Source organism: Leptinotarsa decemlineata, unplaced genomic scaffold, assembly GCF_025532065.1.
Source record: "Leptinotarsa decemlineata unplaced genomic scaffold, Ldec_3_MD MMD2_tig00000505_RagTag_RagTag, whole genome shotgun sequence".
In the NCBI taxonomy this organism is placed as follows: domain Eukaryota; kingdom Metazoa; phylum Arthropoda; class Insecta; order Coleoptera; family Chrysomelidae; genus Leptinotarsa; species Leptinotarsa decemlineata.
The window spans coordinates 10,051,853-10,078,131 of record NW_027412549.1 but is presented as its reverse complement, the minus strand read 5'-3'; the positions used below and the strand labels follow the sequence as shown (position 1 = coordinate 10,078,131).

Sequence of the window (26,279 nt, the reverse complement as noted above, 5' to 3'; positions counted from 1 at the left end):
GAGATCGTTGCAGTATACATATATCCTGGCATCCATCCTGGTAATGGTATTATGGATGATGAACTTTAATCCTAAATGATCTCAAAATACTGGTTCAGTGGTAGGGGCGTTACTTAGCATAAAATGATCCTAAAACTTCATTTTAGTGAATAACAGACTTGAAGAGAACGATATTTGCACCATATCAGATGAGATTTCAACAAAATACCTACCTGTTCTGGATTAAACAAACTGAAATATCTTCTACGTATATCCACCAGTATAAGAAATTTTACTAACTGAGGGAGCTAAGGTTTAGTAAAACAAGTTTCACGATTTCAAGTGTTGAGTGGAAATATAGCAATAAAGGTTCTAATACATATTGTAAAATATGGAGAGAAAAAATCTACCATTGATAAAAAGTTCTTCGAAGAGGTTTTTCTTTTGAAATCGTCCAATCACTAGTTTTATCATATCTTGAAATTCAAGCAACGTACATTTCTGGATGAATTTTTAATTGCTGCGTGAACATCATTTGCATTCTAACTAGGGACTTCAGATCATCATTAGATGCCCCGGTCGTTATGAAAGATGAAATATTATTTCTGAACTTACAATATTTTCATTAACGAGCATGTCACAGAATATTATCACCTTCAAGATTTAGTGAATCGAATCGCCTCCCTTATATTCGTGTCGAGAATAATAATTCATCGAATCCAACTACAATTGCGAAATAAAAATGTCAGGCTCATCAGTTCGAGTGCATGTTCTGAATCATCATACTGTGAATACATGAAATCTTCAAGATTTGTCGTTCAACTGCTATGTTAGGTGAGAGGGAATTTGTCCCAATATTTGAATAAGTAACAAGCTAACTGTACTAGACAGTGTTTGCATTCGTATGCGAAATTCTCTCCGTACATACTAATTGGCAGACCTTCAATTTATCATTAATTATCAAGACATTATTCCGCCTCAGTTTCCCTTCGATTCTAGCCCCAATTTTCTGACTACTGCCAGAGGCGATCGCGTGTTCCGTGAAATATGAAACATTTACACGTCTCTTGGTTCATTTTCATACCGGGAAGATGATTCTTGTTGAAGGAAAATGCGAATCGATCAAATTCAGGTCGACGATTCCTTATGCTTACTCAGAATATTTTATGCAAATTGAACGAATGATTTTTCAATAGGGTCAAACATATATGAATGGGCGATTACAAAAATTTTTCAGGCAAATGGAAGATTACCAATTCATTCATTCGACGGCTGCAGAAGAAAAAAATTGGAAATCTTTATGGAGAAAATATGTGATGAAGTTAACAAAAAACTGAATATGACAAGAAGGAAAGAAATATACTGAGTATATTATCACAAAAGTGAGATTTCGACGTTTCTCTTTCCATAGAAAAGAGTATAATCCTCTTATTTTAGTACACAAGTGCCTGAAAAAATATCATTGAGCTGTCACTCGATTTGGTGACTCGTGTAGATGATTTTTGAAAAAATTAAATGCCGCATGGAATAATTTCAAATGTTATAATTAATCGACTGCAAAAATGGGGTTTTCATTTTTGCATATATCTCAAAAACTATTTGATATTTTTATATTTGAAAATATGAGATATTATGCAGGAAATATATTTGTTGGAAAATTTTCTTATTGACTTCAACTTACTTTTATTCATAATTCATATAATAAAAGTTTCGAAGTAAGATTGATAAGCTGAAACTATTGACGAATAAACGTCGGATAAAAATTATATGTGTTATAGTTTGAGAGATATTCAAACATTGAAATGCTACAAGAATCCTGAAATCTGTTTTTATAAACAAATGCAAATTTTTTTCTCCAATTGACAGATATAATGAATGAGCCCTGCGTTTTTCATCGTATCTTGATTAGTTTATAAGTTATGATGAGTTTAAACATACAAACACCAGGTTAGAATGATGAAGTGAGGGAGAACACACTTTTTCAAATCCGATATAAATTATAAAGATTTTTTTTCTCAAGAAATAATACATTGTTGTTTTCCTTACATCGTGTAGAAAGGAAAAAACTATTCAGGAGAGATTCAACTGTTTATTACAATTTTTCAATGAATAAAGAATGAAAAATCAAATGAAAATTATCATTTTTTTTCAGTCATCAAAGAGCAAGATAAATTATGACTAAAAAATGGTATTAGAAAAAATCATTGAACAATAAATCCGTTCTTCAGCTGAATAAGTAATGAAATCATTCATACAAGTTCTGTTTCTAAATACTCTAGCGTGTTTCATGAATGTAGAATTGCCCATTTGATATAACACGTAAAACCAATATTTTTCAATCTATTCAGGCTAAGAATTTCGACTGAAAAATGTATCATTGGCCTGATGTTGAAACTGCTGGTACTCCGTTTACTTTTGCTGTATTTCCCATAAAATTTTTAGAATTTCACTCTGAGTTACTTTTCTATAATTTTTCATAGAAAAAGCTGGAGTGGAATATATCTCATCAGAATATAAATGAATATCAGGCAAATTTTTGTAGCGAATGAAAATTTTTTGATTTGTGTGACAATTGGATGCGAGTTCTTGTTTCGCAGAAAACGCTGATGATTTATTTTGCCATCCTCCAAGAACTTTTTTGATAGAAGCGAAAATTTCAAATTTTGTCTTAGACAAAAGGCAGAAGTTTCAATGTACCCAACACGATTTGGAATTTTAATATTTATTCAACATACTTTGAATAATCTTCACATATCACCACTCACACAATTAACCAATGATGCACTTTTTCAGCCAGAAGGCCACGTTGTAGAAAAAAAATAGTTTCGAGTTGAAAAATATTTCATCAACGAAATATCTCAACCATAATTGAATATTGGAAACATCCTGCTGCTACTCTTGACTTCAAAAAGTAAAGAAAAATGAAAAAGAAATTGTTAATAGTAACCACGAATTACATCCGGAAAATATTTCCATACATACCCAAAGTTCTTCCGAGTCATCATGTAATCCGGAACGTAATATTTTCGAAAGACAAACAAAAATTGATTCAAACGACTTCTCATATATATAACTTCAAAAGAAGCTTAGCCTCAACTTTCTTTGACGGCTAAACTTCCATGAGAGCCCTGTGTCACCTAATCCCAAAGGGGGTTGAGACTAACCCACAAGACGCTAACAATTTACAAACGTCTCCACGAAGGATCCTAATATGGAAATTCCCCGTTTTCCTTTTGAAGTTTCGAATAATTTCCATCATATAATGAAGAGTCACTTGAGGTTGAAGTTGTTAACGAAAAAAGTGTCATTGTTCGCCCTGTTTGTTGAATTCCAAAGTCTTGATTTGTTATTGTATCGTCAACAAAGGCTTTGACAGAAATACGAGATGAATCTGAAGCTTTTTTTCCTTGTAGATCGAGCACATTTATTCATTTCAATATCTTTCTGGTGAAAGATATACATCATGTAAATGCATTATGATCCATGGGAATCAAAAAACAGACGAAGGAAGATATTTGGGCTTATATCTCCTATGAGGTTAGGTTAAGTTAGATCTGAAGTGTGCGGGTCTATTCGACCCTCCACCACAACCCACAAGGGTTTATTGTGGCTCACACCTATTTACACTCGACCAAATAAACCCAGCTTTCAAATGAAGTTTGTATGGTGAGTGGTCATTCAGGTCAGATGGTAAGAGTACGGCTCTGCCGAACTCTAAAAACCTAATTCGGTCCCCAGCAGGGTAGGCACAAAGTATATGCTCTGCTGTTGTATCATTTTCCAAATAGAGGCAACACACACTGTCTTCCGACAGTCCGAGTCACTGCATATGATGATTAAAATGACAGTGACCTGTAAGAAGGCCTGTTAGATATTGTAGTTCATCCCTAATGTAGTCCAACAACTGTTTGGTATCAAACTTCGAAGAGTGAATAAACGTGAGCCAATCCTGGAAGATTCTGCCAGAAGTCTATAGATCTTCTTGCCATCCAGGTGTTCAATGTTTGTTTGGCAAAGCCTGAAGCGACGCCAATGATATATTCTGGTCCGATGAAGCTGCTCGCATAACCCTCCTTTGCAAGAGAGTCAGCAGCCTCATTGCCTTCCAGGCCAGTATGGCCAGGATTCCAGATCAGAGACAATCTGTTGAGTATTCCTCGAGGAGACTCGATTTTGGCAATTGCTACCAATTTAGACGACAGGAGCCAAGAGCTTCCAACGCCGCATGACTGTCCGAGAATATTTTCATTGATTTTTGTATTAGGTTGGATTCTTCCAATCTCTCTGCACACAATTCAATACCGTAAATTTCCATTTGAAATACAGTCGCATACGTTCCTAGGCAGGTAAATATATCTGTCCTGGGTCTGCGACTAAAACACCTGCACCAGAACCGGAAGGTGTTTTTGATCCATATGTGAACCAACAATTATCTGTTCTTAATATTTCCTTCTCCCGGAGGATCCAGTTCTCTTTACTCGGGAACAGTACTCTACAAGGCAGTTCGTAGTTGACAGTTAGAGGCATAAAGTCAGAGGTCATTTCCAGAATGCTGTGACTTCCAGTGTCAACCAATAGTCTGTTGCATTCTACATTAAATTGATTTGTGCAATTGGCCATGTGCACAAGTTTGTATGCAGTCCATCTGGCCTCTCTCCTGAAAAATGTGAAGAGGTGTAGATCCAAAAGGATTTCCATGGCCGCTGACGATGTGGTACTGATGGCACCACAGATAGCCAGACAAGCCTGTCTCTGTAAGCCTAAGAGCTTCGCGTGGGCCTCCGGCCACCAGGCAATTGCACCATAAGTGATCATTGGTCTGACAATCATCACATAAATCAAATGTATTTGTTTGGAACTTGAACCCCAAGTTTTACCACAGATCCGTCGACATGTCCATAGTGATAGTCTGGCTATGAGGTAGTTTGATATTCCAAAACAGTGCTTCCACTGTTTAAGTAGATAAAAAAGAATATGTAAGTATTGAAGTGAAACAGAAACACTCTAGAGCAGAGGTATCCAAACATTTTTCATCGTAGACCACCTACAAAATTTTGCTGGTTGTGGTGGATACCCTGCAGCTTCATTCTTACCATACTCTTGAAACTTAACTATTCAGAAACAAAAAAAATATTATGAATTCCGTAGAATCAAAAAGCGTTATTCTGCAGCATATCCAAATGCTGTCCACATGAAACATCATTCAAATATTATCCGGAGAGGAACACCCCAATAATATGTTGTTAAGCTCACAAATGTTGCAATTGGTTGATCAGAGTTCATTCTGTATATTTTTCAGATGAGTTATTCGTCAGGAAGTCATTTGGAAAATACATCTGAGTTGTCTCTTCTAATTCAAATCTGCTAATTCATTTCAGCTGGTAATTAGTGGAAAATGTTTCTCAGTTCTATAAACTGGACTGTATAAAAATCAACGTTCTGTGCAGTTCGCGATAACGTATTCAAAAAACTAGTTAGCATAATCGATTCGTGACGTTCTTTGATCAGAATATCAGTCTTGAATCACTTCACCTCTTTTATACAATTATCATCTTCATCATTCTGGTAGGATGAGTTTGAGTTCGTTTGAAGGCTCCAATTTCAGAACAAACTCGAAGATGTGTTTCAGCTAACTCAGGTACTTTCACTCATCAGTCACGGAGATAAGCTAGTTTGAAGGAAATAGAGCAGGACCTATTTGGTACACGAGTGTATTGGTACAAAAAGGCTCCATTTTCCTCAGTATATTTTGATCATCTCCTAAGATTGTTCATGAAATGCAGTCGTATGACTTTTTTTCGTTTCCAAGATTCCAGTCATTTTCTAGAAGTAAAGTTGAAGCGTAACTCAATATCCCCCAGTCACAATTCTTATGATGACTTCTGTTATTCTTCTTGCGTTATTGTTTGATATGGATTCAACTTCAGGGAACTGATCCATGACCATCATTATGAAAATAATAATACAACCAATGAAGAAAACCGGTTTCTATATGTCCATTACATATTGTTTTTCTTTCAGGGCTTAGATGCTTCCTTTGACCAACAGCGACCATATTTTCACATATGAAACAATTGACAAGTGGTGGCCAAATTCCTCTCGATTTTGAAGTATACACTCGATTCAGGAGCTGTTTCGGCATGTACATGATATCTGTTTTTGGTGGTATCAAATGATTCGTCTTGATTATTATACATGGGATTTCCCATTTGTAACATGTTAGGCTGGCATGAAAACATAAGAAATCCCAGTAAACTCAATATTCTCACTTCATTGTGAGGTCTTCACTCTACAGTATCACAGAAAGGTAACACGTATTTTGCTATTAAAAAGCTTTTTCATGCAATAGCCATTGTATACCGAAACTTGTGTTACGTTTTTGGAAAACTGTTTAGTGAAAATTTCACAATGCAGTTTGATAGTTCTTACTAGAACATCTGGCATGAAATGAATCTATTGAAAACACTTTCACAACACCAGAACAAAAATCACGGGCTTTCGACGTCCGTTTCACTAACCAAGTTAGCATCCTCAGAAGATCATCATGATCTCCTGAGAGACCATATTTCAGTTCTGGTGTTGGGAAAGTATTTTCAATAGATTCATAATAAAGAATTTTTTGAAATTGCCGATTGAGTTCAACCATATCTTTTCGCCTCTCTGGGACATATCACATCATGACTGGATGTGGTCAGTGCTCTTGTTTTGAAAGAGGAAGATCTTTTATTGGAAATATCCTGGAAACTTTTTTTGCCAAGTGACGGTCATATTTCATATGGAGATGTCAGGATCTTGACCAAATGCCTGTAGACATTATTATCATCAGCTTCTTTCGAAATTCTTCTATAGTATGGCCTTCCCCTTTATACGTACCGTGATAGGAGTATAGATCTCAAGACCGTGCCTTGAGGTGCCCCATAAGTGATTGCTCTACTAGAGCTATACCTATCGTCTATTTTCACTATTTGAACTTTGGTGTTCAAATGAGTTTCAGAGGAATTCAAAGCACTCCCCTCACTTCGTTATCCTCCAACAGTTGTGAATGACTCACTGTGTCGATCACCTATGCGAGTTCCAGGAATACATAGAGAGCCGGCTTCGAATCGTTCAAAGATCTGTGTATAGCTTTCGTTAACGGAGCTATTGCATCATTCGTAGACAATTCTCGAAATTCCAATTGACGATTCGATAATATTTCATATTTTTTAATGAAATTCAGCAGCTTCAATGGCCTTATCTAATATTTTTGAAAGTGTGGATATCAAGGAAATTGTCCGGTAGTTAGTGACTTTTTTGTAAATGATAATAATAATAATGATAATATTTATTTATGCAACAGTATCCTTATTGAAATCGGCCTCAAACGTTGGACATGTGCATAATATATAATAAAACCAAAAGTAATCCGTTATTTATTTAACAGTATCGTTGTTGAAATCTTCCTAAAATGTTACACATGTACAGGGTCATAAGTTATCATCCATATATTCTTTGAGAGAATAACAGGATTTATCCAAAAGCAACTCTATGGTTTGGTAGTTTGGCACTTCCAACTGTAGGGAATTTCTAGTATTATAATTCTTATTACCATTAGGAGTAGGAAAACTGGTTATATGCGATTTTCCATATTTCAATATCTCATAAATTAATAAATATTAATATTAATTATTATTATTTTTTTTCCCGTAGTGTGCGCTGGTCAGGCCCTGTCCCCCGAAGCCTCGATACATTCGGGAGGGCGCGCCAGCATTATCAACCAATGACCACTCCCCACACCGTGGGATGTGATCATTGGGTCCGAGGATAATGTGCCCTGAGCAAGCGCAGTGAGCCAAGAATGACAGCCTACTGCATCTGTGTGGCTGAGATTTCTGCCTTAGTGCGGCAAGCCGGTATGATTTTAAGATTCGAGAGTAGGGAGGACACCATTCCACCAAGGACACCAATAATCAGAACAACTATCTTGACAGAGTGACCTGGATAGAGTCTGCGGAGTTCGAAGAGAAAATCTCAATATTTTATTCTTTTTTCCCCCTCTCTTCTGACGATATTCGTCTCGCCAGGAGATTATATTTCAGAACCACTCCATCATAGACCGCCCCTGAGGCGGAAATCGACCACTAGTTTTTACTCGATTGAAAGAAATATTCCATATCAATATACTCAACCCATTGATTCATTATGCTTTTTAGTGCGGTACCGGAAAATTACTGATGAGTTGTGCAATATGAAAAAGAAAATTAGGAAATTGAAAAAGCAAATGAAGAACATTTCTAGTGAGTAATGAAAGGGTTATGATCATGCTTTCATTATTTTCAGTAGGAGTGGCGACAAGGGTCTTATTCATGAAAGACAGGCTCACTTGTACACGCAGCTGAATTGGCTTTGTGTACTTAACTGCTCAATATTCTTGGTAGTTGATATTATGCCTGCTATTTTGGCTTGTGTGTTTAACTGCTCAATATTTTTGACAGTTAATATTATGCTTTACGGATATCCATGTGTCAAGTATTCTATTTAGAATCTTGGCAAAATAAATCATATTTTCTGATGTTTTTTTTCTCTCTATTCACAGTTGATTCATTCAGGAAAATTTTTAGGTGAGTCAGAACCTGAAAGTAATACATCGCGAAGCAGTGATAATTTTTGAGATGATAATATACAAAGGGATCATGAAAACCTCAATTCGACGGATGATGACTCAGATGCAAATGAAGACGCACCTGTGAGAATAATAACAGAGGCGCAGGTAAAGGATGTCCCAACTACACAAAGTGATTCTCTGTCTATAGTCAATTTGTTAGGTGTTGATACCTCTTCAGATACGGTTATGGAAGAACCTATAAACGGGGATTTTGTAACAAGATGGTCTGTTTATCTGAGCAAAGGTCTCAATAAAGGAATTCGAGATTCCCTATCTAACAAATGGAAAATTCCTGAAAATTGTCTACTCAGTGCACCAAAACTGAATAATGAGCTGCAAAGAGTATGTTCGGGGATACAATTGAAGAGAAATGCATTTTTATCGGCCGTGCAAGATAAAATGGGTAAAGGTCTTGGTGCAATTGGCCAAGTTTTAGATTGTTTATTGACTGATGCCAATCATAAAGACATTAACCCTTGGCTAGGCGCTCTGGCGTACACAGTACGCCAGTGACTTAAAATTACTTGTAATTTGGCAACATCGTGACATATGAAAATAACCTTTCACCTAACCATTTGCCTGTCATTTTTGCTTGTCATTAGTTAACTATTTCATGCTGAGTGAGCTACATGTGTTGGTCAGTATAATTTTTGAGATTTTGTTGAACTGTGTCGAAAGTGGAGTACTGCGTACGCCGTACGCCTAAAGACGTAAGTAATTTTATCTTCAGGTATTTCATCTATTTTTGTGTATAAATCCACGTTTTTGGTTATAATTGTGACTGTAGCTTTGTGTAGTAAACAGAAACTGAAGTAGACGTCATTCATAGGTCCAGCAAAACAGTGAATATTGCTCAAATGAGAAGTGAAGAGATTTATAGACTTCTGGAGGAAACCGATGATGATGATTATGAATTCAAGGTGAATCTTCTGGATCTGAAGCACAGAAAATAAAAGAAAATGAGGACTGTGATGGCATCAGTGCTTTCTTCAAAATAATCGACATTATATTAATAAGACGAATTTGTGCGAAATATTCGCGAGAAACGATTCAGGTATTGAAATATGTAGAGCTGTTATGTCTATAAAAAAAATAATTTTTAACTCACAGCCATTAGATTCGACGACAAAGCTACCAGAGGAATTAGGAAAAAATCATATAGACTAACAGCAGTTCGAACATTTTTTGATAAATTCATAAAAAATTGCAAGCAATTGTATTCACTTGGAGAATTTATGACGATTGATGAAAAGTTAGAAGCATATCGAGGTGGATGCTCTTTTATACAATACATACCCAATAAACCGGCAAAGTATGGCATCAAAATATATGCTTTGGTGGACTCTAAAACCTTCTACACGTATAATCCTGAAATATATTGTGGTAAGCAGCCTGCTGGGCCATTCCAAGTTAGTAATTCGCCATCTGATGTAGTTCTTCGATTGGTAGATGGTTTAGAGCGTTCCAATAGGAACTCAACTTATGATAACTGGTATTCCAGTTGTGAATTGAGAAAATTCCTATTGGAAAAGAGCATCACGTTTATTGGAATTCTAAAAAAGAATAAAAGGGAAGTTCCCGTGGAATTTTTACCGAATAAGTCGAAAGCTATTGGAACTTGTTTATTTGGATTTCAAGAAGATCTTACACTAGTTTCCTATATTCCCAAACAGAACACAGCCATTTTTCTTATCTCTACGATGCACGATAATGACTCAGTTGATGTGGAAACGGGAAAACCCGAAATAATTCTTGACTATAACCGCATCAAGGGAGGTGCTGATACTGTTGACCAGAAATGTAATGCATTTTCAGTATTTCGAAGAACAAAACGATGGCCATTTGCCACATTTATGGCATTCCTCAATGTAGCAGAAATAAATGCATACATTTTATATACATATGGAAAACTCAACATTGACATGGGTCATCAACGACAATCTTTTCCAAAACATTTATTAGTGGCTCTTATGAAACCTCATATGCAAGAAAGACTCCTAATAAAATCATTACCCCTGCATACCTGGTACATTTTCGAAAATGTGTTAGGAAAGCCACCAACCAGAAGAGAGGCTGATACTTCACTGAGTCAAAGAGGGGGGTGTTATCTATGTGGACGCTCAAAAAATAATTATACAACTGTGAAATGTTCAAATTGTAGCCAGTTTTCTTGTAAAAATCATAGCAGATCATTTGTTAAATGTGATTCTTGTATTAACTCTGATCGAGTCAGTGAGTCTGATTAGTAGTTGAAATATTCCACCCATTATGCAAAAACTTTTTTCATCAATCAGAATGTTAGTTTTGCCCCTCTATAATGAATATATATGGTTTATTTTGAGGTTGATGTTTCATTTGCTGAAAATTCCACATGGCGTACTCCATACGCCGCGCGCCAGATTGTGTAAAAATTTAGGCGCGCCTAGCCAAGGGTTAAGGAAAAAATCATAGCAACATTGGCAGACTCTGCCAAATTATTGTGCGAGAGTCATTTTTTAATTTCGAAACACCGAAAACATGAGATTTTTCCGATGATGAATGAACAAGTGAAAAAGATTGTTGAAGAATCTCTGTCTGGTCAGTTCCTTTTTGGGTTTGGGTTTGTAGAAAAGTGCAAAACGGCACAAGCTGCTAAAAATGCTTGTGAAGAATATAGAAAACATTATTCTGTTCAATCGTCAACTACTTTAAACTTCAAGCGACCTTTTCAGAAGCACAGAAAAAAGAATTACCAAAAAGTGGACTACAGGATCCGAAACGAGGACTCTGGGTATCAAAGAAAAATGATCACCAGGAGATGAATCAGGTATCTACCAACTATACTGGTCGACTCAAGTTGTTTTTGATTGATGGGCAAAATATTTGTTCTGATATTAACACACTGCACTGTATTCAGGGTTATAGTTTACCTTTTGTAAAAAAAACCTCATCAATTGTTGAATGAAATTCAGAATGATTCTAACAGGGTACATAGAAATCTGAAAGAGAGTATTTCTAATTTAGAGTCGATAGGCGCAATTCGAAAGTGCAATCCAAGCAAACGTCAGTTTGTTTCATCATATTTCTCAGTGCCTAAATCCAGTGGTGGTTACCGATTCGTTTTGAATTTGAAAGAATTGAACAAATTCATTATATAACCTCACTTTAAACAAGAAAATATTGAACCTGTTCGAAATTTGCTTATTTCAAATAGTTTTATGTGTACGGTTGATCACAAAGACGCGTATTTTTTTATTCCGATCAAAGAATGCCATCGTAAATATTCGAGATTTTATTTTGAAAATGTGCTTCATCAATTCACTTCATTGCCAAATGGCTTACGATCGAGTCCTTTTATATTTACGTAGTCTGTTACCTGGATGATTTATTAATTATCGGAAAATCCGTTGTGGAATGTGCCAAAAATACAAATATTGTTTTTCGTTTTTTAGAACAATTCGGATTTATTATAAATTTTACTGAAAGTATTTTGGAGCCTGAACAGAAATAAAAATTTTTGGGTAATAAAAATGAATCATGAGTTTTAGAGTCAAAAACAACAAAATTTACATCAGTTAGAGCTTTCAGCTGCATTGATTGCTTCAAAATCATTCACACGATTGAAAAATAATTGCAACATATTGTTGAGGATAAATAATGCAACGGCAATTAGCTATATCAACAGAATGGGTGGCGTGAAATAAATTACCTTACATGAAATTACACGAGAAATTTGGCTATGGTGTGAATCTAAAAATCTTTTGGCTTTTGCTTTCTATATTCATTCTAGAGCGAATATTTATGCTGTTGTGGAATCACGAAGTCTCTCTGTCGAAACAGAATATTCTGAATAACAGAGTCTTTGGTGAAATAAAACAAGTTTTAGGAAAACCATGTATGGATCTTTTTGCATCACAGCTTAATGCCAAATGCAAGAATTATGTATTGTAATGAATCTGAAGCCGGCCCTGACCGGTTCCCAGTATGACGCATACCGCGAAAATTCCGGATGAAGATAAATTAAGCGTTAGTTACTGAGTGGTGTAAATGAATTAGTTGTGATAGTGAAGTATTGTTAAAATAAATTTGTTTAAGACAGTCAATTCTTTAATTCCTTACAGTATCTTGGAAAAGAGAGATGCATTAACCATATGATGGTCAAATTAATTTTCTATGCATTTCCGCCATTTTCAATTATTCTGAAGGTACTTCACAAAATAATTACTGATAGAGCTGTAGGAATTTTGATAGTACCAGATTAGTGCACGCAGCCATGGTATCCTATTTTTATAAAGATCATGTGTTCTCAACCAATTCATTTTGAACCAAAATCAAACGTAATGCTGAACCATTTTAGACAACCGCATCCAATATGAACGAAGATTACCCTTGTTGCTGCGCGCTTATCAGGGAAACATAGGTATATAAGAAGCAGAATTCCTGAATGTGGTATTCCAACCCTACTTGAATCATCAAGTCCTAATATTGAAAAACAATATAATAGCTCGTTGAAGCAGTGGTGGGTATTTCCTAACCTGCATAAAGTGAATGTTTTCGTACCTAGAATGTCAGATATAACTCAGTTCCTGCAAAAGAAATTTTGACTGTGGAGCAAATTATAATACATTAAATTTCCACAGATCAGCATTAAAATTAGTAATCTCAAAGGAGTTTTCAAGTTGAGACCGGTTTTCCCAAAATATTCCATGACTTGGGATCCTTCCCAGGTTCTTGAATATTTGAAAACACTTTATCCATATCGCATCTTACCACTGGATGGAATAACGTTCAAGTTGACAACTGTCTTGGCATTGGCATCGGCTGAGAAGATACAGAGTATTGTTAGCATAAAAATATCTGATATAAGGGACATGTCTTCAAATATTCAAATTGATATTTCAGAAATTATTAAAACTTTTGCGTCCGGCAGGCAACAGCCGGTAATAATTTTACCATATTTTTATGAAAAGCCAGGGATTTGCGTTGCGAAACGTCTGAATGAATACCTATCAAGATCACAAAAAATAAGAGGTATTGAAAACAAATTATTCATAGCAGAAGACCATATCATGCGGTTTCAAGTCAAAGTATTTGACGATGGTATTGATACTCAAAAATTTTCATCTTATTCCACGCGGCATATCTCCACTTCAGCATCAATACGTAGTGAAACAACTATTGATATAATCAGAAATACGGCCGGGTGGTCTGAAAAATCTTTCGTGTTTGCCAGATTATATAATAAACCGTTGTTCAATAGTGAAAATTTTGATGAAACTATTATTTTTAACTTTAAAAATTAGTGGGAATTTAATCTATATGAATTGTTATTGTTGTGATGTTAAGTGCTAATGTATTTTTAAAAGCTATATATTCATTATAACCGATATGATATAAATTTTTTGATGATAAGTTTATGAACGTAAAATTACGAATTATTTAATCATAATGATTAATTAAAGATCATTATTCAGATCGCTAATATGCTTTAAACATCTACAAGGTGGTCTATCATAGAGTGGTTCAGAAATGTAATATAATATGAAACGACTTACCTGTAAGGATTATATGAAGAATCACTACATCATAGACCAACCCAACTCTCCCTCATTTTCAGCTCAACCTTACGCGATCTGAAATAGATGCACCAAAAATCATAATGAATCGACGAGCTGAGTATACTGATATGGAATATTTCTTTCATTCGGGTAAAATCTAGTGGTCGGTTTCTGCCTCAGAGGCAGAAACCGAGGTGGTCTATGATGTAGTGGTTCTTCATATAATCAAGATTGAACTTCCTTATAGGTAAGTCATTCAATCTAAAGCTAGATATTTTTCTTTGTGCTTCATCTAGGTTTGTTTTCTTACTTCTGTTATAATGGTGTTTTCATTTGAAATCAGTACATTAGGCTCCTCTTCATTTTTTTCCACTGACAGGTAAAGTTTTTGTTCTCTTTGTAATTTTGCTATGAAAGCAAATTTTTGACTAATATTTTCCCTCAGGTGTTAAATTTCCTCTCGTAAATATTTGAGTTTATCACTTTCCAGTAAAGAGGCAGCCTTATCTCCGCAACAGCTCATCTTATATTTCATCAGTTCGGACTTCCATTGCCTAATATATAAATTAATTTGAAATCCCTGAAAGAATCTGTATGAAAAAATTTAAAAATCATCTGAGAAAACAATTTCATGAAGCAAAAATCTGGAATAACAATGACATAACATACAAGCAACAAACAAAAAACCAAAAAATATTGAACTATCAACACGAACTGAAAAAATTAAAAAATTATCAACCAGAAATGAAAATTAAAAATATTTTCATTTCTTGCTATTAATTTTCTAATTTTGTACAGATTATTTCAGGGATTTCAAATCAATTTATATCATTTCAGACAATGGAAATCCGAACTGACGAAATGCACCATGAAACATTGTCAACCACCTTCAAACAAAAGTTCACCTTATAATCACTTATGTAGCACTTGTTTTTCATTTGATTAAAACAGCTTCTGTGGAATAGACTATAACACTTCATACAGACATAGTTGCGAAATCCCTTTTTTCTGTAACATTCAGATACATTCATTGCAGAGCTCTCATCACCACATATTTCTTCAACACCATCTATCCAAGGAACTTTCTCATCTTTTTATGTTTGTGTGACGTTTACAACCTCTTTTTCGTCTGAATAAAATGAACGAAATATACAATTGTTGCTAGGGGCCAAATCCCTTGATTGGGATATGTTTTTAACAAGACTGGAACCCACATTGGAAATTAATTTTTTGAATCCTTCACCTGTTTTGCTGTCCTTTGTAAGGATATCTGTTTAAAACTGTCTGTTAAAAAAAATCTGTTTCAAAATCTGTTTTTCTGTTAATCAGCTGGAATACGAATGACAACTCTCAGAAGTTGAGAAACTTATGCGAGCTAAGGAATAACGAGGTCTTACCTTTTAAGGTGTGATTCCTAACACAGTTGCAGAATCATCCTATATGATTATCATCAGTAAGTTATATTATAATAATAAGAACAAATCTTGTTGTAAAAAACAAAAATGTTAATCATTTGTTAAAAGGTGATTGACAATGTTACATGGTGCATTTTATCAGTTCGGACTTTCATTGTCGAATATGATATGAAATGATTTGAAATCCCTGAAATAATCAATAAAAAAATTATATTGAGCAAAAAACCGATATTACAATGAAATAAAATACAAGCAACAATTGAGAATTGAACAATAAACAATAAATGAAAAAAGAAGGAACTAGGCGTCATCAGAAATGACCTTCAACGGAATGGTTACTCCAAAGTGATGATGGAACATTCTTCAGCTAGAAGACAGCAAAAGCTCCTCAAGGAAGAGAAACCGCCACAAACAGTACTTGTACTTTCCTACATCTGAGGATTGTCGGAAAAGATAAGAAGCATTGGGTCCAAGTAAAACATCAGAACCTATTTCAGATCTGGGAACACTATTCGTAGCAGCCTCATGAAAACAAGGCTACCAAACGCGGACTACGATTCCTAAAATCACATTTACCGGATACCCTGCGAGTGCGGAAAATCCTACATAGGTGAAACTAAGAGGTTATTGAGAGTTCGCATTGCCGAGCACAAGAAACATACACATCGGGGAGAAATCAGCAAATCAGGAATAGCAGAGCATGTTTGGTTTCATCAACATAATATCAAGTTGAAATCATCTACAAGGAGGAAAACTGGTTTAGGAGAGGATTCAAAAAGGCCGCATATATGTTGTCCAAAAACGCATTGAGCCAAGCTAGCGTAGAGATACACAATATATGAAAACCTATTATCAATCAAAAACCGCCAACTCCCACCAAACAGTCAGCTCCCGCTGAAACCGATGAAGCGGTGAAAGGGAAGACAGGATAGACGGAAACACTCGAATGACCTATACATAGTCGGCTCTCGGAGAAATAAGTCCAGTCATCACCCGAAGACGATTTTGAGTACTAACAATCGAAACGTTTTGAAGTGACTTGTTTTGAAATCTTTCAATTTTCATTTCTTGTTGATTGTTCAGTTTTCAATGATTGCTTGTATGTTATATTATTGTTATTTCGGTTGTTTTTCCTAATATAATTGTTTTTTCAGATAATCTTTTGATTTTATTGATCATTTCAGGGATTTCAAATCATTATACGGGGTGTAACTGAATAAGTGTGAAACATTCGAGAAGGTGATTCCTCATCGAAAAAAAGATAGGATCATTCATATAAAGAAACTTCATTGGAGCATCCCTTATTAAGATACAGCCCCTCAAAGGGGGTACATAAAATTTGTATAACAATTTTTTTCACAAGCACTGAGAAAGTTACAATATTGAAATTAACCTGACGTTTTGTACTACCAAAAAGACACTTAGCCAGTAATTCATTTGGTTTACCCCATGGTTGTAACGGATGGAAAACGCAACCCCTAAAATTTATTTCCATTGTAACTTTTTGTCTTATTATTTGTTAACCATTTCCGATAGCCTGTTTCATTCTAAACAAAAAATGTCCCTTGAGTTTTTTTCCAAAATAAACCAGTTCGCAGCAAAAAATTATTGTACGAACAACTACAGAGATACATCGTCATGAATGCGAACTGGATTTATTGTTATTTTGTAGTTAGTACCTGCATTGAACGATTGAAGGGTAGGTAATAAACAAAACTAATTTATTAATTACAAAATACACAATACACAAACATGTAGAAATCATAGTAAATATTCAGACATTACGCATGCGTCTAGACGTCGGCGCATTGAGCCACGTATTCGATCAAATATTCCTGGAGTCTCTCTGATTACCCTGCACGCATCGATGATGCAGTTTCTCAAGTCCTCTACATCGCGAACTGGAGTACGATAAACCACATGCTGTAAATGGCCCCAAATAGAGAAATCGAGAGGACTGAGATCCGGGGATCGAGCGGGCCAGTTCTGTGCTCCTCCTCGATCTATCCACTGATTTGCAGATGTTTCAGGTAAATGCTGACGTGCTAATTGACTAAAATGGGCGGGAGCCCGATCATACATAAAAAACATACCCCTTCTGATGCCCAAAGGAACTTCCTCCAGCAGTACTGGATGCACTTCTCTTAAAAATTGAATATATGCCTCACCATTTAATCGAAGAGGTAGAAAATGAGGCCCAATTAAATCATCCCTTATAACTCCGAGCCACACGTTGAGAGAAAACTGTTCTTGCTGGTTAGTTTCGACAATAGCGTGAGGGTTTTCATCAGCCCATATGTGGAAATTATGAAAATTAATAATCTTGTCTCGATAAAATCTACATTCGTCTGTGAATTCTATCGTCTTCAAAAAGTCACAATTTCTTCTAATCATTTCCAGCATCCAATTGGAAAATTCAAGATGGTTCGGAAAGTCTCGCGGTATCAGTGCCTGTACTCGTTGCAGATGGTAAGGGTATAAGAGTTGTTCCTTCAAAATTCGAAATACCGTCACATTTAGCCAGAAAGCAATCTTTCTAGTACTGGTAGTAGGTTGTTCTTCAATCAAATTAAGTACTGCTTCCTCAAGCTGTGGTGTTCGTACTTCTCGATGGCGACCACAATCCTGCATTCTTTTGTCGAATGAACCATATTCTCGTAATCGTTGTTGAAGTCGAGCAAATATTCTATGTGAAGGATGCTGACGTTGAGAATACATTTCAGCATATCTTCCAGAAGCTTCTAACCCATTCCCCTGCGACAGACCGTAAACGTAATGCATATCAGACATTTCCTCATTTGTGTATGCCATTGTAATATCAGGTGAATTATTAAAGTAGCAAATTAAAAACAGAACAACAACACCAATTTCGAAAATTCACAAACTGACAGCGTCATACCAATTTAATTGTCACTATCGCTAATAGCGACCTACTATAGTCTATTTCAAAAGAGTGTAGAGTAATAAATCATGAAGTGTCATAAAATTTGCCTGAATTTCGTTGTCGTCCATGGGCGTAGGCAAATCTTAGGATTATTAAACTTAATAATTAAAGTAAATTAAAAATTACAGACATAGATGATAATAAAAGGCCATTTTTGGGAAGTAATTTGGTCTAAAACTAAGTACCTACATGTATTTAGGTAAGTAAAATTTCTTAAAAAAAGATTAAGATTAATTTTAGTGGTTCTTGTAAACTTATTTAATATGCAATTTGGGTTCATATACTTGAGCATGATTTCTCAAAAAAGGGTTAACACTTAGTTCCGAGGTGCCATGTCATTATAATAATCCCTTTTTGACCCTGCCCACCAATCATGCAATACCTATTAAACCCAGGTAATTAAGAAAAAGGGTTTAAATATATTGTAATGGTGTCTTAAACATTCGAGTTATAATAGTAATTGTTACTACACCAATTAAACGTACAGTGATATTGTGATATAGAAATAGTGAAAAAGTTATAAAATGGGGACATTTACTCCAAAGAAAAGAAGTGTAAAAAATTCTCCGCTATCTGTTTGCGAAAAAGTTATAATTTTAAATGTATATGATTGCATAAAACACGATCACCCTAGTTTGTCTGTGCAAGAAAGTGTTGAGCGATGTGCCCGAATGACTGGAATTGGACAGTCCACGATTTTTAAATTATTGCGAGAAAGAAAGATATCAGGCCAGGTAAGTCCATGCAAGAGAAAATCAGGAAGACCAATAAAAATCTTAGATGAAGACACCAAATGTGACATTCGAAGAAAAGTTCATTCGTTTTATTTTAAAAAGGAAATACCCACTCTTGAAAAAATATTTATCGAGATAAGCCAAGATAACGATATTCCTTTGATATCCAGAAAACTTTTATGGAAAACTTTAAAAAGTATGAATTTTGCCTGGGAAAAGCACAATCGAAAGGCATTATTACTGGAAAGTGATGAAATTGTTTGCTGGAGACGAAAATATTTGACAACTATAAAGCAGTACCGCAGAGAGCAAAAGAAAATTTTTTATCTTGATGAGACGTGGATAAACGAAGGTTATATAGTCAAAAAAATGTGGCAAGATAAAAATATAACAAGTTCTCGCCAAGCTTTCATAGAAGGCCTTTCGACGGGTATTAAAGTGCCTTCGGGAAAAGGGAAGAGGCTTATAATTGCTCACATTGGAAGCGAAGACGGATTTTTAAAAGAAGGTTTGTTAAGCTTTGAGTCGTGCCGGACGGGAGATTATCATGAGGACATGAATTCGGATGTCTTCGAAGACTACTTCGGGGAAATGTTAAAATTTCTTTCAGCTGATTCGGTCGTGGTTATGGATAATGCAAGCTACCATTCAAGGCGCTTAGAGAAGGTACCAACTTCAGCTTGGAGAAAGCAAGAAATTATTAACTGGCTGTCAAATAAAGGTATTCAGTTTGAGACGAATTCAGTAAAGAAGGAACTACTAGCCATAGTAAAACAACATAAATCTCGCTTCATGAAATATGCCGTAGAAGATGTAGCAGAAAAGTATAAAGTAACTGTGCTGCGCCTACCGCCATATCATTGCGAATTAAATCCTATAGAACTTATATGGGCACAAGTTAAAGGATATGTTGCAAGGCACAATACCACATTTAAAATGAAAGATGTCAAGGTATTGTTTGATCAAGCCATTATGGAAATCACATCAGAAAACTGGCAAAAAGCAATCCAACATGTTTTAAAAGAGGAAGATAAAATGTGGGAACTGGACAACTTGGTCGATCAGGTGGTTGACCCTATAATTATAACACCAGGGGATGATGACAGTTCTTCGGATGAAGACTATACTGATGTAGAATAATTTAATTGAATTGTAAATATACTGTAGCGGGATAAGCAATCTGGACAGAGACCAGTGTATCAGTGACAGTGACACTTTTGCTTAGGTTAGGGTTTAGAATTAAGGGTAGTCTGAATAATTATTTTCTCGGAAGGTTCTCGAAAATTGTACCTAGTAATCTCTAGAACATTCAATTAGGGTATAAATAGAGTGTTGTTAAACGTTAAGGGAAGTTCACAGTTTTAGTATTGTTCAAGTGTCAAATTGTAATAACGTATCCAGTAAAGTTCTTGTCATTTTTGTGAATAAATTGATTTAAAGTCCCCACAAGTGTTTCAATACGTAAAGTTCGTTCGTGTGTGTTTGTGAGTATTTCCCGATTTCGGTTCGTATATATTTTATTGTTACATTTTATATTTTTTTAATAACACTGTTCTGCTGTATTAAATTTTTATTTCCTTTAATATAATTTTTATGAATGCATATTCTTTTGGCAATTATCTCACTAGCGCGCCTCTGGCTCAGTATTTATCCGTCGATAACAATGGACAAATCCCTTAAAACAGGGTGATACCTACCTGCTCTTTATGAAACGACATAATTTTGCAATGCGGACTAGGGAAGTGACAGAATTTATTGACGGATCACCCTGTAGCGCTTTTGAATACTTAATGAGATTTTATTACTCTACACTCTTTTGAAATAGACTATAGATGGATTAGTTTCGTATTTTCGCATTTATGACGATGTATCTCTGTAGTTGTTCGTAAAATATTTTTTTGCTGCGAATTGGTTTATTTTGGGCAAAAAACCCAAGAGACAGTTTTTGTTAAGAATGAAACAGGATATCGGAAATGAATTTTCAAATGTTAAACAAATAATAAGACAAAAAGTTACATTAGAACAAATTTTAGGGGTTGCGTTTTCCACCTCTTACAACCATGGGGTAAACCAAATAAATTTCTGGCTGAGTTTCTTTTTGGTAGTACAAAACGTCAGTTTGATTTCAATATTCTAACTTAGTGCTTGTGAAAAAAATTGTTATACAAATTTTATGTACCCCTTTAAGGGATGCTCCAATGAAATTTCTTTATATGAAAGATCCTATCTTTTTTTCGATGAGGAATCACCTCCTTAAATGTTTTACACTCATTTAGTTATACCCTGTATATCATATTAGACAATTGAAGTCCGAACTAATGAACTGCACGAAATGTTAATCATACCGCAGATTTGAATTTATATCGTTTTTGAGATTGTGAAGAATGCGAATGAATTCCAGAGTTTTATGACTATATCAACTCATTAACTTTCAAATGAACGGCATATAATCATTAAAGTCAAGAATGTTTCCAGCAAAACAATTCATGATTAATATCTTTCATTATTATTTTTCTATTTCACGTATTCAATTTCGAAAAAAGAGACAGGACTGCAAAGTTTCTAAAGTAATAACTGATTCGTCTTTCCGGAACAATGAGCTTTCTTCTAAGGAATTATAACTCAACCAGTGAAAGAGGTCTTTTCCACGCTCGAGAGCTTTCATCGTGATTATATTCCCATTGAATTATATAGTTGGTGAATTGGGAGATGAAATCTGCGGAATTCGACCTTCAATGGTAGAATGAAATGAAAACATTTCCTTCACATATTGCCTTCGAACTATAGTGTCTATTTTTGACATCATTGTAGTTTCTTGAGCCTTCAAATACTTTGTGCCGCTATTTATCTTCAAAAATCATTCACAATATACATTTACTATGCATATTCTGTATCTAGCAATATAGGTACTCTGAATTAGAAACTTTCATCATGGAATTTAATGAACCATCACATCTAGTCGGCGAACTTAACGATTCTACGTTGAAATATAGTTTGACATTGGTAATTGGTTCTGCATAATTGGTCTTGTTCATAAGTAGAATTCGTGTCAAGTAGACATTGAGCTCCTATAGTTATTAGTAATAGGTCATTGGATTGAGAATGGAATGACGTATAGACAAATGGTATTTCAAGATTCTGCAGCGCATTAAAAATTGCAATTATTATTGACAATTCATCATGAAGGAAAAACGGCATCATTTTTTGATAACACTTCGAAAACTTCCAGTACTCGAAATATAAAATGAAAGACTCTGAAAAGAGAGAGAATTCACAATGAGGAAGTCTCAACTCCCGGGATTCTACCTTCACATTTCTCCAAAAAACCCTGCTCAATTATTAGCCTTACTTGAAATGGTACATCATGAAACACCGCTTTTATCTGAATTTAATTTCCATAAGAATTATTGGAATGAGGACTCAATATATTTCATTACCACTCGCCATATTTGAAGCTTTCTCCAAACTATAAAACTAACTAGAATGAATGAATCCGTCATTAAAAAATAACACTCACGTGGTCCTAGTGTTACTGTGTGCCAACACTCAGTTTGAGATTTATATACAATGAAACTGAGACAAGTATTTTTCGAAAAAGCGAGTGGAGTGTAACTGCAGAAAAAATATATTCTCAAAACAGGTTTGGCAGGAAAAAAAGATACCAGGAGACTGGATTATTGTTACAATGGACGCATATATAAAAGGAGAAAAGTAATTCTGTGAAAATTATTAGGAGCATTACATTGTGACAGATAAAGATGTTGAAAATATTATTAGAGAATACCAATCGATAGTAGGTATTGATTGATAATTTATGCAAATTGCTGTGATTATAAGGGTGGAAATACTATGTTTGTATAAAAGTGGTTGACAATGTTTCGTGGTGCATTTCATAGTTCGGATTTCCATTGTCTGATATGATATAAATCGATTTAAAATCCCTGAAAGAATCTGTGAAAAATTGAAAAGATTACCTGAAAAATAACAACTATATGAAGCAGAAAAACTGAAATTACAATGAAATAAAATACAAGCAACAACCAAAAAATAAAATATTAACAGGAGATAAAAAACATTACCAAGAAATGAAAATTAAAAGATTCCCAACCCAAGTTACTTCATGAAGTTTCGATTGCTAGTATCCACAATCCTCTTCGAGTGATAACTGGACCTATTCCTTCGAAATCTGACCATTTATAGGTTATTCGAGTGCTTTCAGCTATCTTCTCTTCCCTCTCACCGCTTCATCGGTGTTAGCGGCGAGATTTGATCGTGTTCCGCTTGATTAGAGGTTTCCATATGTGGCGTATATCTACGCTAGCTTGGATAAATGCGTAATTGGACAACATATATGCGGCTTCTTTGAATTTTCTCCTAAACCAATGTTATGTTGATGAGTCCAAACATGCTCTGCTATTCCTGACTTGCTGGTTTTTCCTCGCTGTGTGTGTTTCTTATGCTTGGCAATGCGAATTTTCAATGGCCGCTTAGTTTTATCGATATAGAATTTTCCGCACTCCCAGGGTATCCGGTGAATTCAATTCTTGGAATCACAATCCGCGTTTGGTAGCCTGGTTTCCGTGAGGCTGCTACGCAAAATATTCCCAGATCCTAGGACCCAATTCTTCTTATCCTTTCCAACAATCTTGTGATGTAGGGAAGTACAAGTACTGGTTGTGGCAGCTTTTCTTTATTTTTCAGCTAATCTTTTGAATTTTTTCCAGATTCTTTTAGGGATTTCAAATCAATTTATATCATATTTGACAATTTAAGTCCGAACTGATGAAATGGAAATATTATATTACAGTTCGAGCTTTTCAAGTAGGTTTAGGACAGGATGAATTAAAAACAACGTTTTGCATAATACATATAGGTCGACGAGTTCATTCGAAAAAACTGAAAACGAATTAGAGTTGATTCAGTCAAGATCAGAAGTTTTCTGAATCATAACCAAGCAGCTCTTACAGATGGTTTCAATATTGATCGCGATATTCAATTTGATTTGAAAAACAAAATAAAGCAAAACGAAAGCAGAAAATAATCCAACAAAAGACGAAGTAATGAAAGATTCATTAATTGAAGGAAACGAAACAGCAAGTATAAGGGAAAAAAACTTTCACTATCAGAAAAATATCTACATGTTTTGGAGTAACAATGAGAGTTAACGGACAAGAAGAAGGCAGGAAAAAAAATCATGGAAGTTAAATGAAAAATTTGAAACGCATATGAACCGCCGGAAACGTTATCAGTTATGACAGTCATGAGAATCTGATGTATAGAATACGTAATGACTGAAACGATACAGAATTGAAAAAAATAGGGTTCACCAAGGGAGAGCATTCTGAATTTCATAGTCTGAAAAAGAATGGTGGTGGCCGAAGAAAGACTGTGTATAACGATGGAATAGAATGAGTAAGAATGAACAATTTTTTTTTCTAGAAACTGGTACAATATGGATATTATATAGAGGAGAAGCATTGGATAATATTTTTTATGTTTTGGTCAAGATTATTTACCAGTTGTTGTATGATAACCTGATCAGAAATATATGGTAAAACGTACCGGGCACACTTGCAGTTCCAATAATTGAAAATCGATTCCGGCCGTTGTATCGCCAACAGCATATGCAGGAATAACTTCAATGAATAATCCTACACTGACACCTGTCGGATATAATCCAACGCCCATTATGGTATCAGTCAGGGAGTAGTTGTTTTCTGATAAGTGTGAGTTCATCAATCTACAGTGTAGGTGAATTGAGACTGGCCTGAACGAATGGTTCTTTCAGATAATTTGATTCACAGCCAGTTTTTGAGTATGCCCTCTTACTATATGTAAAGATATATGATGGAATCGGCCGATACTTGATGAAAATCCATAACTAACGTATTCCAAAAACACTTTATTGTGAGATTTTCACTAAATTTAGTGAAAATCTCACAATAAAGTGTTTTTGGAATACGTTATATGTAAAGATGTTTTTTTTATATTCCTGGTACAAGGAATTGAGCGAATTGGATATGCGGTTAGTTAGTACCTCGTTTACGGGCGGATCGGGCGATGACAAATATGTTGTTTGTCATTCGTTTCAGTCTCATTAAAAAAATTATACTCTGAAAGAAACTCGATTTTCAATTATAGAAAATCATTGACTTCATGTCAATGATGGACAGTTGTCCCGCCAACAGCATATGCATGAATTGCATCTATGCAGAAATCTGCTCTTTTAGATAATTTGATTCACAGCAAGTCTTCAACTATGCCCCCTTACTATACATGAAAAACTGGCTGATACTTGATGAGAATCCACTTGGAAATGAAAATCTCGCATCGAAGTGAGTTTTTTAAATGCGTCAGTTGGAAATAAATCTGTTGACTTTCTGTTTCAATGTGGGATTTAGTTTGGCTTTTCTGAAAATTTTTGCACTTCTTTCAATTGACGAAATTTGAGGAAATGATTTTCAAACTTAAATTTTCGTGGAACATCACATATAATGTTATGATAACAATGCTCAATGAAAAAACTCTGATTGTTTTCAACACAAAATGTGCATAGTTCTTCTCTTTCACAATATATCTGCGAATATTTTCTAAAATATCACCTCAAACTGAAATTCAATCATCATGTTCGCCTGGATTATTCACACATCATCCAGAATAATGAATTCAGGAGCCTATGAATCAACATGCAAGATTTACTTGAGCTCCAAAGCTCTCATCTCGATTACAGTTTCGATATATTTCACACTAACTGAATCGAAAGTGGAAAACTAAGCTACGAGTCGCATATCCATTAATTGATTGCCTCTTCAATTCTCTAGTTCGTAGTCCTAGATGAAACAAATGTGAGCGATGTATATCTCGACCAATTCGGAGTTCTCAGCTTAAATGCTAATTTCACAGGGATCTGATTCGTGGTTTTCTAAAGCTCTTCTGGGACTTTCTGTCTGTGAAATGCAGTAACGGAAAATCCCATCACCACCAGAATTTCATCAATTCCGAGTATGTGTTTTATTTCAAGAGAAT

General features: G+C 35.1%; 1 non-coding gene across 1 annotated transcript; it reads left to right on the top strand.

Moving 5' to 3' along the window:
- The first annotated feature begins 9,018 nt into the window (after nucleotides 1–9,018).
- LOC111502939 (uncharacterized) lies at nucleotides 9,019–10,964 on the top strand. Its single transcript, XR_012465162.1, has 2 exons — nucleotides 9,019–9,333; nucleotides 9,453–10,964. It is a non-coding gene; the product is annotated as an uncharacterized protein (transcript).
- The last annotated feature ends 15,315 nt before the right edge of the window (nucleotides 10,965–26,279 follow it).